Below are 5,706 nucleotides of genomic sequence, written 5' to 3' on the forward strand. Positions count from 1 at the left end.
TGAGCCAATACCTTTCTGTTTATTATAAGTTCCCCAGGCTGTGGTATTCTGTTACAGAAGCACAAAATGAACAAATACAGCATTTTATCTTCTAGTTTATCAATCTTTCCATATAGCACAGTCGCCTCATAAGATGTCTTTAAGAAAAAGCAGATGGAGCTGGACATATTTTGAAAAGCTGGATGCCAGATAGGTGCATTTTAACCTCACTGTGCCTATAAGATTCTGCAGGATTGGGCTTCTGCCTGCATCTCTAGTTTCACTTTCTGCCTCTTTTTCCCTAGCTCCTAAACTCCAGCTACTTTGTCCCTCTTCATCAAGAGCCTTCCTAGTCCACAGCTTTCCTATATGCTGCTCTCTCTGCCTGGAACACACTTCAGCCCAGTTTTCACCTGGATAACTCCCACTTCAGAACTGAGTTTAAATGCCACTTCTTTTTTAAAAAAGACTTGCTTTTTTTACACTCCTTCACTTCTATTTAGCCCCGTTTATTTTTAAAGCACCCCATAACTTACAATTATTCATTTAATATCTGTATCCCAAACTGGACACTATTTTTGAAGGCAGAGTACTTACCTGTCTTGTTCAGTAGTGGATGCTAAGCCCATGATACAGTTCCTAGTACACAGTAAGCACTCAATCAATATTTTTTGAGTCTAAGAAATGAACAAGTGGTGAGGGAGGGCTGGGCTTTATTGTCTTAAAATTGGAGTCTATACCTTAGGTTTTAAGCGTAATTCCCTGTAGTTAAAGGGTTGCAGTATTGTAACAGTTATCTACTGCTATATAACAAACAACTCCAAAACTAGGTGGTTTATAAAAACAACCATTTTGCTTGTTTACAGTTATGTAGGACGGCAATTTTATTTTTTATGTGCAGAAAAACTCCAACAGAGGACAGCAATTTGAGATAAGTTCAGCTAGATCATTCTGATGGTCTCGCCTGAATTAACTCATGCATTTGCTATTATCTGGTGACTGGATTGGGGCTGGATAAGTCACATGCTGATGGGGCTGGATGTTGACTGCACTCTCTCCTTGGGATCTATCATCCTCGAGGATGGTGGTAGTCTCATGGCAGCAAGTAGGGTGATCAGTCATGATGCTTTGCGTGGGACTATCCTGGTTTTAGCAGTGAAAGTCCCATATCCTGGGAAACTCCTCAGCCTTGGGCAGATCAGGATCGTTGGTAACCCTATCAACAAGAAAGAAAGAAGGTGGAAGTTACAAAGTCTCTGAGGTCTAGGCTCAGAAATTCCACAGTGGGACTTCTGTTGCATTCTATTTGTCAAAGCATGTTACGAAGCTTCATCTCTTGATGAGAAATACAGTTAACACATGTTGCAAAGGGAAATGCATACAGGAATAGAAGTGTTTTGTTTTTGCAATCTACTACAGGTTTTATGGAAAGTAAGACCACAGATTCGGAAATGAAAGTAAGGCTTTTTTGTTAATTGAAATGTTTGTACTAAGTAGTGAAATATTGAGAGAGCCCCCACTAGTCATATGTTGAGTGACAACTACATCTCAGTTTCTTAACACATCAAAATTATAGGTTTTCTTTTATATACAAGTAAAACCTAAGACAGACACCCCCTTTGGAAAAATGTCTTGTGGTCAGCAGATTGAGAGGGATGGTAAAATCTCAGGTAAAGGAGAGAACACTTCTTGGCAATTAAGGGGAGAGGAGAAGACAAATCTTCTAATCGTTGTTAACAATATCAAAAAGCCTATTTCAAGAGTAGTATTGATAAAATGTTTGCCAAGTAAAATATTTGGGATAATACTTTACACTTATATAATGCTTACTGTATGCCAGGCACTATTCTGGTACAGTTGATTTACAACTATTTATACATTCAAACCTCATATTAATAGATTTGGAAACTATAATAAAGGACAAGGTCACCTACGTAGTGTGTGGTGGAGTCAGGATTTGAACCCAGGTAGTTTGGCTCAATTTGTCTTTCCAGGTGCTGCCATTTTGCTAAGAGTTTAACTTCCGCTTCCTGATTAGCAGTTGAGAATGACAATCTAAACTTCTGTCTGTTACGGAGCTTGCTCTTCCTCCTGAGGGTTAGAGAAAAAGGCCCTGGGTAGCCTCGGGAGTGAGAGCTAGAAACAAATCCGCAGCGCTGAAAAGCGGCGCTAGACTTTGATTCCGCAATGGAAGTCATTGGCTTGGTTTCCCACCCGGACAAGAGTGGCGGAGACTCTTGCGCAGGCGCAGTGACCTAGTCAGTGCTAGAGCCCAGGTCCGCGCCCACCTAAAGTAGCCCGCGAGTCCTGCAGTCCGAGGGTCGGGCTGGCCTGTCCCCACCCACGAACATGGCCGTCGAGGTGGGCGAGGGGAGGCGGCAGCTGAGGCGCCACGGGGCAGGGCGGAGGACGGGGGTAGCGAGGAGAGTGGGAGCGGAGGGACCAAGAGCAGCCTGGAAAACTCGGGCCCCGAGAGGGCCCGGGGTGTAGGAACGGCTGCCGCCCTGGGGCCCGCGGGTGGCCGTATGGAGCTTCTCGGACGTCGTAGAATGCACCACACCTCAGAGATAATCATCTCAACCCACGCGCACATTTCACAGATGGGCAGACTGAGCCGTGTCCCCTCTGGGAGCCCTGGAGAGAGCTTCAATCGCTTACTTTTATTTCTCTGAACCTGTTTCTCATGTGTGAAATGGGATGACCCGTTCCTGCCCGGCCTTTGATTGCACTCTTAATGGGCACTGTGTTAAGTGCTTCTTATTCACAAGATTATTATGGGGAAATCAAATGAGATGATGAAAGTGAAAGCCATTGGCACGCTTTTAAGCATGATATAAATGTGACCTCTTATGAAAGACTGAGCCTTATATGTAGTTAGCTTTTATAAAGAAAGAGGTCGAACTTTGCTGTTTCCTGGGCTCTGGTCACCCACTCTCCCTGGCCAGATCTGTTGCAAATAGATCCAATTAATCACTGGAAGAGTTGAGAATAGGATTGGCCCAGTACAGATAGGCGACTGATTTTGTCCTTGCTGTAGAATATATCTTTAATACTCCTTCAAATGAATTAAAATGAGTTAGTAATTTGTAGCTATTTTACTTGTGATTGGTGTCATGTCTTCCAGTGAACACTACATTTAGAGCTAAAGTTACATGCTTTTTCAGACCCTTAGTTGTCATGAAAGAGATTTTAAGTTTTATACCTGCTCCTTTCCAGTATCCATCATCACTGACATGCAACCTAACTGGGAATACATTCTCTAAGGACCTGAGTGAGGCACATACATAAAAGGAGAATTTCTGAGGCTTAACTTTGCTTTTCGTGTTGGTGGTGTGGCTTCGGGATTTGCTGCCCTGTCCCATGACTCTTATATTCTCTTATCCTTACTTCAAGGTCCAGCTAGTCCACCAGACCTTCCTAACCATCTGTATCATATTGTTCACCCCTTGAAACTGTGGCATTCATGGTACACGGCTCTTGACATTTAATTGTAGGCCAGTTTGCATTGTTAGTTAACTTTCATTCTAAGATTGTGAGTTGTTGAGCAGGGGTTGGAGGACGATGTGCAGTAGATGAAAAAGCACAGGTTTGGAAGATAAATAGACTTGTTTGAATTCTGGTCCCTCTGTTTATTGGCTGTGTAACTGAAACTTTGTGAACCTCAGTTTCTTCAGCAATCACGTATCTGTAAAACCTGCCTTCTGCAGGATTGTTACTCATAGACACATGGTAAGAATTAAATAACTAAATAAGATGGGAAGTACTTCTCTTTCCTTCCCTGAACCCCTTTTTATTTTCTGTTCCCAGCCTTATACAGTGTTTGTGCCTATAGATTCCATTTAATATCAGCTTAATTAATGAGAGCCTGTCACATCCAATTAAATTATGAATGTGGGCTAAAGTTTTTTCTCTTAATCCAGAATCATAAAATTTTAGAATACACTTCTGATTCTCAGCCTGATGCTCTGTCCATTGTTCAGTGTAGTTCACAAATGTTTCTTAACACTTGTTAAGTTTCAAGTACTGTCTTTTCAAAGAAATATGAGATGAGACATGTTACTCTTCTCAAGAAGTTTCAGTCTATCTGGGAAGCTGGGAATATCTTCCTCTTATCCATGTTGCCTCTATCCCAACAAGTAAACTTTCTGAAAACTGGAGTTCTCTCAGGCCATCTTTTAGCTCTACACTCTTCTTGAGTAAACTCATCCACCCTTGTGGCTTCTGGCACATGCCAGAGACTTCTACATGCCAGAGACTTCCAAATTCATACTTAAGAGCCTAGGCTTTAAAACTTCAAACCCATATCTACAACTGTCTTTAATAAATGCACCTATTCTACAACTATTTAACATTAAACTTATCTGAAATAAATCTCTCCAAGCCTGCTCTACCTCCAGTGTTGCCCATCTTCATGGAGTGGTTGAAACCAGGGACCCAGGCATCATCCTGTGATCTCCTGTCTCTCATATCTCCCCTGCCTGTATATCCAGTAAATCACTAAGTCATATAGCTTCTGCCTCAAAATATAACTGAAATCACCCAATTCTCTCCATATCCACTCGTATCACCAAAGTTTAAGCTACCATCATCTGTCTCCTGTACCATTGCATAAACCAAAAAGTATCTGAGACAGGTCTCAATCAATTTAGAATTTTGTTTTGCCAAGGTTAAGGACATGCCTGGGACACAGCCTCAGGAGGTCCTGAGAACATGTGCAGGTGATCAGTCTACAGCTTGGTTTTATATGTTTTAGGGAGACATGAGATGTCAGTCAGTACATGTAAGATGTACACTGGTTCAATCTGGAAAGGCAGGACAACTTGAAGCAGGGTAGGGTGGGAAGCTTCCAGGTCATAGGTGGATTCAAAGATTTCCTGATTGGCAGTTGGTTGAAGAGTTTATCTTAAGACCTGGAACCAATAAATGGAGTGTTTGGGGTTAAGATAAGGGGTTATACAGACAAGGGTTTTTATTATGCAGGTGAAGCTTCTAGGTAGCAGGCTTCAGAGAGAATAGATTGTAAATGTTTCTTATCAGACTTAAAAAGGTGCCAGACTCTTAGTTAATTTCCTCGTGGATCAGGAAAAAGATCTGGAAAGGGAAAAGGTGCCAGACTCTTAGTTAATTTCCTCGTGGATCAGGAAAAAGATCTGGAAAGGGAAAAGGTGCCAGACTCTTAGTTAATTTCCTCGTGGATCAGGAAAAAGATCTGGAAAGGGAAGGGAAAATCTGTAGATTGTAGAGACAAACTTTGCAAGGGCTGTTTCAAAATATGTCAAAGAAGATGGGGTGCAGTGGCTCACGCCACTCTGGGAGGCTGAGGTGAGTGGATCACCTGAAATCAGGAGTTCAAGACCAGCCTGGCCAACATGGCGAGACCCAGTCTCTACGAAAAATACAAAAACTAGCCGGGTGTGGTAGTGGGTTCCTGTAATCCCAGCTACTCAGGAGGCTGAGGCGGGAGAATCACTTGAACCCAGGCGGCAGAGTTTGCAGTGAGCCAAGATCGTGCCAGTGTACTCCAGCCTGGGCAACAGAGCAAGACTCCATCTCAAAAAAAAAAAAAAAAAAAGGTCAAAGAAATACATTTTGGGGTAAAATACTTCGATTTCTTTTAGGGCCCCCCATCTGTCATGTTGGTATCTTATTGCTATGAAGAATCTGTTTTGTCAGTCTTTTTTTTTTTTTTAAGTATTTATTGATGATTCTTGGGTGTTTCTCAGAGAG

The 5,706-nt window shown here is 42.3% G+C and overlaps 1 long non-coding RNA gene across 1 annotated transcript; it reads right to left on the bottom strand.

Moving 5' to 3' along the window:
• Nucleotides 1-822: 822 nt before the first annotated feature.
• LOC129043775 (uncharacterized) lies at nucleotides 823-2,534 on the bottom strand. Its single transcript, XR_008504523.1, has 3 exons — nucleotides 2,268-2,534; nucleotides 1,914-2,070; nucleotides 823-1,195 (listed from the first exon to the last, which is right to left on the bottom strand). It is a non-coding gene; the product is annotated as an uncharacterized LOC129043775 (long non-coding RNA).
• Nucleotides 2,535-5,706: the final 3,172 nt, after the last annotated feature.

Source organism: Pongo pygmaeus, chromosome 1 (assembly GCF_028885625.2).
Source record: "Pongo pygmaeus isolate AG05252 chromosome 1, NHGRI_mPonPyg2-v2.0_pri, whole genome shotgun sequence".
NCBI lineage: Eukaryota > Metazoa > Chordata > Mammalia > Primates > Hominidae > Pongo > Pongo pygmaeus.